The following is a 13,281-nucleotide window of genomic DNA, read 5'->3' on the forward strand; positions in this document are numbered from 1 at the left end:
AGCAATCCTGAGCTTACATAGTCATAATAATGCAAACCTTGTCTGCTAGCTCTCCACTCTTAAAATCAACCTCCCCACAAAGCAAGGAAGACATGAGAAGGGAAACAGAGCTGATTGTAAATGTTTTCATTCTTGATGCAAAATTAAAGGTACAATAGGAGATAATGGGAGCAGGGGAGAGACAGAAAGAAGGGCACTGTGCTAATATCCTCAGCTAATGTACTAGCGAGTCAAAAGTTACTTTCTAGATGGAGGAAGAAATAGAAGATTAAGTATATCATATTAGTGTACAGAGGGAACCCATAGAAGAACCAAATTCAAAAAGCTGGGGAAGGGAATAGGAAGTTATGTCCTATTTTACAGAGGTGAGTCCAAAGAGCGCCTGTAATCCCAGCTACTCAGGAGGCTGACGCAGGAGAATCACTTGAACTAGGGAAGGCGGAGGTTGCAGTAAGCTGAGATTGCACCACCGCATTCCAGCCTGGGCAACAAGAGTGAGACTCTGTCTCAAAAAAAAAAAAAAAAAAAAAAAAAAAAAGAATGTCTTAAACTGATCAAGAAACTGTTTTTAAAAAGTCACATAAACATATTTTTTGGAGTTAGGAAGTTCACCATTGAAATAATTTTTAAATGAGGCCGTTGAAGGTAGTAGTCTCTGGAAGGTGGCATGCGTGTGGGGTGAGCCCTGCTAGTTTTCAATATAAACAGTTCCTTACTATCCAATTTCTTTTATCTTGTGCATATATTACTTCAATTTTTAAATTTTTTTTTGGAGCCGGAGTCTTGCTCTATTGCCCAGGCTGGAGTGCAGTGGCATAATTTTGGCTCACTGCAACCTCCACTTTCCGGGTTCAAGTGATTCTCTTGCCTCAGTCTCCTGAGTAGCTAGGAGCATGTGCCACCACCCCAGGCTAATTTTTGCATTTTTAGTAGAGACAGAGTGTCACCATATCGGCCAGGCTGGTCTCGAACTCCTGATCTTGTGATCCACCCATCTCAGCCTCCCAAAGTGGTGGGATTACAGGCGTGAGCCACCGCGCCCGGCCTATTACTTCAATTTTTAAAATGTAGCAGGTGGAAATACTGAAAAGTTGAATTCAGTGTGAACACAGGAGCCATAAATGCAGATATTCATTTTGCAGTGGCCATCTGTGTTATTATGCCATCAGAAATTGCACATTTCCCCGGCACCACTTTGAATGGTAATATAAGCTTAATGAGTCTCCTGTCAAAACACTTACAAAGTTAGCATTGGATATGGGCAGAATTAGGGGAGCAGGATAATGTACTTTCATGGCTCTTACTATAAGGTAAGTGCGTCAACCACTTAGATGAAGAGGAAAGACTGCACAGAAAGGAAAAACATTCCTCTCTGACGGGCCTGATTTCTTGTACATCTTTGCAAAGAACATGGCCCTTGGTAGGCTCTCAGTTTGTTGAAATAATACAATTCATAGCAAGACAAACAAGACCATCTATCATCTGATCCCAACTTTCCCAGCTGCCTCTTCCCCTGTATCCGGTACCAGGGACATGTGGCGGCTCGCCCTTTCTGGAGGGAGCCACACTCCATTATACTTCCATGTCTTTGCATATTCTGATTCATCTACTTGGAATGCTTTCCCCCACCTTCTTAAGTGCATGTGTCAAGACCCATCTTCCAATGGAGCCTCTTGCACCGCAGTCTCGCCAGGCTCCTTAGACAGAGAGACCCCTCCTGAGTGTTTCCCACCAGCCTGTGCCATTCTGTTCCTCAATTATATTCAACAGTTGCCACCAGGCTCCTCTTAAGGGGGAAAATCTAAAGTGATATCTTGGCTTATATCTGTGGAAAAAATATAATCCAGAAGCTCAGAAAACCAGTTGAGAAGGTCATTGGGATGTTGCAGCAAGGGCAGAGGTCAGGATGCAGTTTTGAAAACGTATGTGCCCTTTAGACACTGATGGCCAAGGACTGGCCACGGGGAATGCCCTCCATCCCCTGCCCCAGCCCATTGTGTGTACTCTTCCAATCAGCTGGGCTCTGCTATGTTTGGGGGCAGATTTGCACTATATTCATTTATCCTTGATAGTAAGGCCTTCTGCAGTCATCATTTTTAAACGTTTTCATCATGGGAATTTGCAAACATGCACATATAAATCCTCATATACCCGAAATCCAGCTTTAACGATGATCAATACTTTGCCAATCCATTTCATCTCCCCTTCTGCACACTTTTCTTTTATGGGGTGGTGGGGTAGGGTGGGAGTTTTTTTTTATTTTTTATTTTTGAGAAAGGGTCTCATTCTGTTGCCCAGACTGGAGTACAGTGGTGTGGTCTTGAGTCACTGCAACCTCTGCTGGGTGGGAGTATTTTAAAGCAAATCATAGGCATCTCAGAGTATGTTTCTAACAGATAAGGACTTCTTTTAAAATGGCAGTACATTGGGAGGCTGAGGTGGGTGGATCACAAGGTCAAGAGATCGAGACCATCCTGGCCAACATGGTGAAACCCCGTCTCTACTAAAAATACAAAAAAATTAGCCGGGCGTGGTGATGTGCGCCTGTAGTCCCAGCTACTCGGGAGACTGAGGCAGGAGAATTGCTTAAAACCGGAAAACGAAAGTTGCATTGAGCCAGGATCGCCCCACTGCACTCCAGCCTGGCGATAGAGCAAGACTCTGTCTCAAAAAAAAAAAAAAAAAAAAAGGCAGTACAGCCCAGCAGGGTGACCCACGCCTGTAATCCCAGCACTTTGGGAGGCCTAGGCGAGTGGATCACGAGGTCAAGAGATCAAGACAACCCTGGCTAACATGGTGAAACCACGTCTCTACTAAAAATACAAAAATTAGCTGGGCATGGCGGCGTGCACCTGTATACCAGCTACTCTGGAGGCTGAGGCAGGAGAATCACTTGAACCTGGGAGGCGGAGGTTGCACTGAGCCGAGATTGTGCCACTGCACTCCAGCCTGGAGACAGAGCGAGATTCTGTCTCAAAAAAAAAAAAAAAAAAATTTCGGTAAAATACGCATAATATAAAATGTTCGATTTTACCATTTTTAAGTGTACAATGCAGCGGCATTAAGTACCTTCACATTGTGTGCCGCCGTCACCACCATATGTCTCCAGAACTTTTGCATCTAAACCGAAACTCTGTACCCATTAAACAATAACTCCCCACTTCTCCCTCAACCTAGCCCCTTGTAACCACTATTTTACTTTCTGTCTCTGAATTTGACCCTTTTGGACACCTCATCTAAGTGAAATCATACAGCATTTTAAAACACCTGGTTTATTTGACCTACGTTTTCAACGTTTATCTAAGAATTTTGTTCCTTTTAAAGACTGATAAGGGTTTATAAGATATTAATCACAACATACCTAACAAATTTAATAATAATTTCCTAATGTCATCTAATTAGCTAATCTATGTTCACATTTCCAAAAGTATGTCTTTAAATGTCATTTTATAGTTAGTTTGACAGAATTAAGATCTTAACAGGGTTCCACACGCTATATTTGGTTGATATGTCTCTTAAGACTATTTCAATGCATCATATTCTTCCTCCTAATTTTTCATGCTATTTATTTGTTGAAGAAATGAGGTAATTTGTCCTGTAGAATTTCCCTCATTCTGGATTTGGCTGATTATGTCCTCTGCATTGTTTAACCATTTCCTCTAACCTCTGAATTTCACATAAACAAATGGTCAGATCTAGGGGCCGGATTTCATTCAGGTTCAACCCCTTTGGTGGGCTGTGCTCTTTCTATTACATCCAGCAAGAGGCCCTTGCATCTGGTGGTCTCATTTCTTGAGATATTAAAACAGATCTATGGGTTTGGGTGCTGCCAGCCTGATGCATCCATTGATAATATGGCATTTAAAAATAAGTGTTCTTGGGTATGGTGGCTCACAGCTGTAACCATAGTGCTTTAAGAGGCTGAAGTGGGAGGATGGCTTGAGCCTAGGTGTTCAAGACCAGCCTGGGCAACAAAGCGAGATCCCATCTGTACCAAAAAAAAAAAAAAAATTAAAAAATTATCCAGGCATGGTGGCATGTGCCTGTAGTCTCAGCTCTTTGGGAGGCTGAGGCTGGAGGACCACTTGAGGGTCCACACTGAGGGTATCAGAAGGTGCAGGAGAGCCTGGGTCTACAGACAGAAACAGAGCATGAGCCAGGATGCTAGCTAGACTCTAGATCAGCTATCCAACAGCAATAAAATGTGAGTCCACAAATGGGAGCCACATATTTAATGTTTAATATTCTAGTAGCCACATTAATACAAGTAAAAATAAACAGGGGAAATGCATTTTATTTTATTTTTGAGATGGAGTTTTTGCTCTTGTTGCCCAGGCTGGAGTGCAATGGCGTGATCTTGGCTGACTGCAACCTTTGCCTCCCAGGTTCAAGCAATTCTTTTGCCTCAATTCTCCTGAGTAGCTGGGGTTATAGGAGCCCGCCACCACTCCTGGCTAATTTTTGTATTTTTAGTAGAGACGAGGTTTCACCAAGTTGGCCAGGCTGGTCTTGAACTCCTGACCTCATGATCCTCACACCTTGGCCTCCTAAAGTACTGGGATTACAGGCGTGAGCCACTGTGCCCAGCTGGAAATTCATTTTAATAACATTTTATTTAATTCAATATACTTAAAATGTCATTTCAACATGTAATTAACATAGAAATTACAAATGTGATGTTTTATGTTCTTTTTTCACAGTGAAGTCTTCAAAATTTAGTGTGTATTTTACACTGACAGCACATCTCAGTTTGGCTGAGCCACATTTCAAGGCCTTGGCGGCCACACGTGCAAAGGGCTATCACAGCGGCAAGGGGGCTAGCACTGCTCCAGATGTTGCTGAAACTGCCCAGACTCTTCATTTCAATCTCCAGTTTGTGAAATGGAGATGATGCACCCTACCTGATCCCTTTTTAGGGTTGTGGGAGATGCAGAGGAGCTAATGGGTGTGAACGTGTTTTGTTGGTTGAAGCTACTGGGACCCTTACAGGCCTCCAAGTCAGGGGAAAGAAGAGAGTGTTGCCAGCGCCTGTGAGCAGCATTAACCCAGTGGTTGATTGCCTAGCCACCTGGACTTAGCATGTATTGAACTGAATACATGTGCAGGGGCTCACAGCCATTCCGATTCTACAGACTGGTTAAGTTTCACAACAAATATTGGGGAGAATTGCAGAGTTGTCAATTATTGTTTTGCCATCTACTATTACAATTCTATCTTTTTAAAAAGTGAAAGAATATTTTAATCTCAACCACTGAGGATGGTAAGATGAGCAAAATAGGATATTCACCCCCAAGGAGTTCATAAAACTGTAGGGAAACACATGTATAAAAATATGTATATAAAGACCAAATAGATGTGTAGCCCCTAGGAATCTCGCTTGTTAAAAAAAACAGTACCAAATGGCTTAAACACAAAGTGGGGATTTGCTGGTTCATATAACTGAAAACTCAACAGAATATGTGACTGCCACTCAGCTTGATGTAGAGCCTTTTGGCTCTGTCCTTTTTCACAGTTGCACGTGGCAACCTCAGCAGTCCCAGGCTACAGCCCCCTGCCTTCAAGTTCAGCTAGTGAGTTGCCTCCAGCAGCCCCAGCTCAGTGCTCCAGCAGCGCATTGGCTCTAAATGGATCCTGAGCCCCTTCCTGGACCAACCACAGTGGTCCTTGGCCTGGTTTGCTCTGACTGATCACCCAATGCATAAGGACCAGGAATGTGAGGGGAGCGGCTTTCTCAGAGGAAAACTGGGAAACCATTACTTGAATTGAGATGTTAGATGCTAAATGAAGAAACAAAAATATCCACTAAGAGCTATGGGGACACAGAAAAGGTGTGTCCACGCTAGCTTCATAAGCCAGAAGGCCTGTTCCATCCCACCTTTAACAGGATTCACATGGCTTAATGCTCTGCTGTCACTGACCTGACATTCTTAATAATTTCTGAACAAGGGGCTCCACATTTGCATTTTGTAATAGGCCCCGCTAACTGTATGGCTAGTCCTGGATGTGACTAACATTATATTATCTACAGGAGGAAGTGACTTTCAAACTGGATTTTGAAAGATAAAATGAAATCGCAGTTTTGCAAATGGGAAGGGTTGGGTGGCAGGTGGAGGAGGAAATTCTGTCATAGGCAAGAATGTTGGATAAAAGAGGCTTGATGAGAAAAAATAAAACCACTAGCGCCTCAAGTGGTTGGGGCTTAAAGTGCCTGTGGGGTGTGGCCCCAGCGGAGTGGGAAGGACAGAGGTAGAGAAGCTCTCAACAAAATATTCCTTCAACGAATTAATAAACACAAGTGAAGTGAAATTTAACATGAGAAAAAGAGTTTATATTTTTTAAATCTCCATGATTCCAAATGGCCATTACAAGGTAACTCCTGTTTTCCATCTCACTCTTCCACTGCACACTAAGGCTAACTTTTCCCTGTGTAACTGAAGTGCCTACCGATCTTTATCACCAGCCTGAGAGCAAAGTTAGCATTCCACTTCTGTGATCTCACCACCCAAATATTTATGAATCAGAGAGATGTTTCTAAGAACATGTTTTCCAATTGTTTACTTTATAACAATAATAGTGTGCTTTAATTGCAAAGATGACGTTTTACAACCTAAATAGAACAAGCCTCAGTTGCGTGGGAGTTCATTGCTTTGGTGATAAAGAGAAACACAGACAGTGACTCAGGTGGAACATTTGTTTCATTTTCATTTTGTGTTGCCTTTGGTTCTACATGTCAGGGCATGTAATAGAGCCAAGGCAGAAGAGTGCTGTGGAGAATGTGAAAGTTAAAGCTAAGGCTCTATATATCGGAAAGAAAGGACAAGGTCCCCTCTCACCCACTGGTTCCCCTTTCAAGGCCAATGCGAAGGGGGAAAAATGATGGCGGCTTCCCTCTAGCACATAAATGGTGAGCTAGTAGCAGTCAGTGTTTTGTTCCCGAATTCTTTAAAGGAATGCTGAAGGGATAATATTGGTTCCTCTGAATTGAGAATCTCTTTGAATTTCCACTGCTACCTTATTTCTATTTAAATTAACCTTAGAGGAGAAATTAATGTTGGGGTGTCTGCTACGTGCCCCGTGTGAAGGCTCTGTCTTGTTCGTTCTTGGATTTCTAGCTCTTTGAACAACACCAGCATGCAGCAGGCACTCAATACATGAATAGCTGTATGAATTTATTCCTCACAGCACTTCTATGTGAGGAAGTTGCGGGGGCAACATTTCAGATAAGAAAACAGAGACTAAATGCTGGAAATTGAGGGACAGAGGTGGTGTGTCCAGCAAGTCACGTCCAACACAGAGGGAGACAATATGGGGCCTCCTCGGTGACTCACTTTTATGTGGCCAGGTACATATCTCTTCTGTAGAACCTTGGTCAATAGGGAATGACAACAAGAAAAAAGGGGCCCTTTGAAAATAATGTCACCATTGTGATCATCATCATTGACTGTAGACACAAAGCTTAAAATCACAGAATTGAGGAACTGTAAGGAATTTCAGAATTTATAATAATAGAAGCTCCCATTTACTAATGTGTTGTTATATTCTGGGTATTGAGCTATCTATCTATCTACCTATCTATCTATCTATCTATCTATCTATCTAATCTATCTCTAGCTAGCTAGCTATCCATCCATTCATCTATCTAGCAATCATCTATCTTTTTACCCCCTGCCCCATATCAGCCCTGCAAGGTGGGTCACACTAGCTTTATGTTCAATGTCCAAGGCCAGCAAGTGGCAGAGGTTGAGACTGTTGCTGCCTTCTGGAGCCCTTCCCTTAGCACAGCCTCCTTGACTAACACAGGAGGAATTTGACCCGTAGAGAGTTACCTCGGGTTGCTCAGCTAGTGCAGAAGCAGATCTTGAACCTTAGCCCGGCGTTGTTTCCACTTCACACGGTGTTCTCAGTCTAGATGAGGACACTTTGGATTTCTTTCTGTTTTGCTTATCTAAGTCACTGTGAGGTTTAGCAGGACAAAAACTGAGCTTATTGAAGATTAATTAATCATTCTATCTCCTACCTTATAAATGATTTTATTCTTTCCTGGATTCCATTTCGTCCCCTGGCACATGGTAGGCTTTCAAGGAGTGCTTGATACATTTAATTAAGCCAGGATTTGATTTGGATGGAATCTCAGTCTTAAGTACCCCTTAATGGCAGGACTGGAAAAAAGTAGGCAAATATACCCTTTGAAAGACACACAGTAATATTAGTTTTTGCCTTCATAAAAACTTACACTTTCATCTTTTAAGAATTAACACATAGCCACTACAGAACAATTGGAAAATTCAGAAATGTATAAGTAAAAGAGAGAAAAAGTTACCCACCGTACTTCCAACAATGAAATACTTTTAATATTTTGTGAAAATTTATTTCCTCTACCCTATATATTTTGTTGTTTATAGCTTTTATTGAGTTGTGAGTGTTTTGTGTTTATATATATCTTTCTAAATTTTATTTTTAATTTTTATGGGTACACAGTAGGTGTGTATGGGGTACATGAGATGTTTTGATACAGGCATACAAGGTGGAAAAATCACATCTTGGGAAATGGGGTATCCATCCCCTTAAGCATTTATTCTCTGGGTCACAATCCAATTATACTCTTCTAGTTATTTCTAAATGTACAAGCAAATTATTTTGACTACAGTCACCTTGTGGTGCTATCAATAGTAGGCCTTATTCATTTGAACTATTTTTTTGTAACCCATTAACAATCCTCACCTTCCCCCACCCCACTACCCTTCCCAGCCTCTGGTAACCATCCTACTCTCTATGTCCACGGGTTCAATTGTTTTATTTGTAGATCCCACAAATAAGTGAGAATATGTGATGTTTGTCTTTCTGTGCCTGGCTTACTTCACCTAACATAAAGACCTTCAGTTTCATCCATGTTGTTGCAAATGACAGGAGCTCATTCTTTTTTTATAACTGAATAGTACTCCACTGTATATAAGTACCATGCTTTCTCTATCCATTCATCTGTTGATGGACATTTAGTTTCCCTCCAAATCTTGGCTATTGTGAACAGAGCTGCAACAAACATGGGAATGCAGATATCTCTTTGATGTGCTGACTTCCTTTCCTTTGGGTATATACCCAGCAGTGGGATTGCTGGATCATATGGTAGCTCTACTTTTAGTTTTTTGAGGAACCTCCAAATTGTTTTCCATAATGGCTGTACTAATTTACATTCTCACCAACGGTTGTACGAGGGTTCTCTTTTCTCCACATCCTCACCAGCATTTGTTATTGTCTGTCTTTGGGATAAAACCATTTTAACTGGGGTGAGATAATATGTAACTTGCACCTAAAACTTGCATTATCTCTACAGCATTCCCTAAGTTGTAACCTCTTTGTGAATATCATTTAAAGTGGCATAGCATTGAAAAAAAGACTTATTTAATTAAGTGTCTTAATTAAATAAAAAAGAAGATTTAATTAATTGTCTAGTTTGTCAATTCTCAATTATGTCAGTCTCAATTATGTCAGGCTGAGGATCATTGGCTTTTCCTGGTTCTTGAGGGACCACTCCTGGTCCTCATTAATTACTTTATCAGAAAGCTGGCTGTGGTAAATATTGTTATCCAAAGCCTGAGGGAAAGCACAGATTCCAGCTATGAACCAGTGAGGTAGATTTTCATGGTACTTGGTAATTATTAGTAATTTTCCAATAGTCCACACTGACTCCTACATTGAGCCTTAAGGCCCAACCTGGCTCTCCTTCCTCCCTCTCTCCTCTCCTCTGAGTCTATTACTTTGATATCCCCAACATGCTGATACCTAGGGGCCATTCCCTTCTTTGACATCCCACTGCTAAGCATTTTGTCCCAAAATGTACTTATTAGTCTCTTCCCACTTCTACTCCCTACAATACCCAATCAGTTACTTCCCACCCCAATGCTATGCTCTATAACATCTGAGATAGGGGGATTCCTCCCCTCTCCATCTGTCCTAACACCAAGCTGGTGCCAAAATCCAAAGATGTCTCCCTGGAAGTTTTCCCAAATAATCCCCTCCTGTTCCCCTCACCAGTCCTGCCTCAGGTGAGGCAACACTGCTGCACTCCCAAGACTGACCAGGCACCTGCTTAGGGTATTTGTAATGGGGGGGGTCCCCAAAAGTGAGGGAAGCTCAGCTTTAATGAAGAAATTCTGAATTTTGCAATTAAAAGATCCAGGGGGAAAAGGCTGTTTTAATTTCAGTACACATGAGAATTGCATTTCGTGGACAATTTTTATTTTGAATGAACAACATATGAGAGTGGGGATACCACCATCTTCTCAGTTTATCTGGCCTCTGATGGCCTCACCTGACTGGTGTTGCAGCCCCCTGATGCCCCTCCATGGGCATCTTCCTCTCCTATTCAGCCCACCCTCAGCCCCTTACCAACAGTCTTCCCAAAAAACATCTGCTTGTATCCATCTGCCACTGACAGACCCTGTGATCCCCTCCCTTTGTCCCTGGGGACACAGTCCAAAATGATTATTACATCTTCAAAGCCTATCACAGTCTGGTTCTTCCCCGACTTGCCTCCCTAACTTCCCCTCCCTTCCACCAATATTCCTGCTCAGCAATTGCCTCCCTGTTCTCCAAACATGCTGCATGTTCTCTCCATTCCATCTTTTCATTCACTGAATGCATATTCACTGTGAGTCTGGTATGTCCCTGAAACTGTGCAGAGAGCTGGAAATAAGCACAGAGATGAGCAGGGCACAGCCCCTTCCTGGCACTCACAGCCTCTTCACATGACTTTCTCTATGCCTGGAATGCCTGTCCACTTCCCCTGCCTAGAAAATGTTCAGCTCAACATCCAGCTCGAAAGTCATCTCTGCCATCAATTCTTGCCAGCTCTCCTGGGCAGAGCTGTCCTGTCCCACTTTAGCCTTCGCTGCATCGGGCTGTAACTATTTGTTGTCAAGTCTGTTTCCCCATGAGCTATGAGCACCTGGAAGGCAGATATGCATCACTCTGTACCTGCAGCTTCTGACACGATATTCAGCACATAGTAGGTGCTCATTAAAATGTTGGAGGACTAAACATAGATGTATATACATACATTGAGTGCCTCCTATATTGCTGGACATCTGCTTCATGTATATTAACTTGCCACCTCAACAATATTTAAACTCCTCAGGTCAAGAAATGCTCTTATATTGCCCTTGTAACCCCAAGGTGTCTAAGTAGACTGCTGAGAGCAGTGTCTGGCAATAGGGCACAATTTGATGCCTTGATTGATAGGCATAAACTCACTGGAGTGACTCACTTTGCCCTCGGCCACTCTAGTTTCAAGTACAAGTTCATCATCCGATGATTCAAGTTCGTCATATTTTGAGAAAAGAATAAAAGTCCAAAAAGCCCTACTCAGTTTACTCAGTCAATAACAGGGCTTATGTTTGTGGTTAAAGCAAATTATCAAATAATTGCAAATTTGGCAGAGGAGAAAGTATCCCTGAGGGCACAGGAATCTGGAATTTGTTAAGCACAAATCTTCTGGGACATCAGGAGAAAGAATTTTCTGGTAAGGTCAACTCTAGAAGCATCTGTGCATTCAGTAAGACTTTGGTAAAGCGAGGGTGCCCGTTTTCAACAAGGGAGGCGAGGCTAAAGAAAACACATCATGCGGTCTAAGATTTTGAGGATAGTATTGCTTAATATAAGTTTTGAAATAAGTTAGATCGGTCTTGAAATCAAGTGCCTACGAGCAACTTTCTTAACCTTTCTGCGCTTTGGTTTCCTCATCTGTAAAACCGAGATTAAAAAAAACCTACCTCGCAGGTTATTATAGGGATGAAATAAGATATTGGGTATTTTTAAAAGTGCTTACCATTGTGCCTGGCATGTAGTATGTGCTCAGTAAATAGTAATTACTAAATATGACCTGGCCACACATCAAGTTTTTAAAAATTTATTTTCAAATCAGTCAGTAAGTCAGCCTGAAGGATGGAACTTTCCATGAGGGTCTAGACACTTTGGTGTCTGCGGTTTCCATATGACTTGGTAGCTTCAAGAGAAAGGCATGAAGAGGGAAAAAGTAAAATTTATTGAATGTCACTTTTGAGGGTGCATTGTTTTTTAATTTGGGGGGTATATAGTAGGTATATATATTTATTGGGTATGTGAGATATTTTGATACAGGCATACAACGTATAATAAGGGTGTATTGTTCCTTAATCCTCAATATTACCTTGTGAAATAGATATTATCCTCATTTTACAGGAGAAATTGAGGTTATAGGACCTACTCAAAACCAAATAAGAGGTGGCAGAAGGAGGACTTGAACTCAGTTCTATCTGACCACAGGTTCTTTCTGCCATTCCTGGCTTCTACCCTGCAGCATCTTCTTTTCAGCCCCAAGGATAGTATGCCTGGCCAGCCACTAGCTGAGGATGCCCCCGAAATGTTTTAGGGTGCTCTTCTTACAGTCAGCTCTTTTTTTCACCTTGGCCCTAATCTTAGCAAATGCAGCATCTCCCCGGGCAGAGGGTAAAAAAGGAGTTTAGGAGTCTCAGTGGCTGCTAAGGTACCTTTTGGTGTGAGAATTTATGATTCTGACACCATGGAAAGCCACATTTCCTCTGTGAGCTCGGCTTCCTCATCAATCAAATGAGGGCCCTGAACTGCATCAGAGCATCCCAAATTTCCCATGAGCACTTGCCAGGAGGTAGTATGTATCATGGTTATGCACTCAGATTCGGGAGTCAGACTGCCTGGGTTGAATCCTGCTCTACTGTTCACTAACAAGGTAACTTCTGGCAAGTTATTTACCCTGTCTATGCCTCAGTTTCTTCATCTATAAAATAAAGATGTTTACAGTCCATTAAAGGGTGGTTACAATAATTAAAAGCATTAACTGTATGTAAAGGGCTTAGTACATAGGCTGGCACACCCTGAATGCTACATAGTAGCATTTTACACTTAGGAAGAATGGAGGGAACTAATCCTCTCAAGGTCCCAGGAATATGACTTTTAGCGGCTTATGCTAAACCCAAAATGTATTTGACATCTCTCTTTCCTTAGAAATCCTTGTATGACTTACATTCAAATTCCACATATCTATATATGTTTAATATAACACAATATTTTAATGATTTTTTATTTCTTTTTTTGATTTGGAGTCTCGCTCTGTCACCCAGGCTGGAGTGCAGTGGAATGATCTCGGCTCACTGCAACCTCCGCCTCCCAGGTTCAAGTGATTCTCCTGCCTCAGCTTCCTGAGCAGCTGGGATTACAGGCACGTGCCACCACGCCCAGCTAATTTTTGTATTTTTAGTAGAGACGGGG

This window comes from Aotus nancymaae, unplaced genomic scaffold (genome assembly GCF_030222135.1).
Source record: "Aotus nancymaae isolate 86718 unplaced genomic scaffold, 86718_ANA_hifiasm-v0.15.2.pri h1tg000032l_0, whole genome shotgun sequence".
Lineage (NCBI taxonomy): Eukaryota > Metazoa > Chordata > Mammalia > Primates > Aotidae > Aotus > Aotus nancymaae.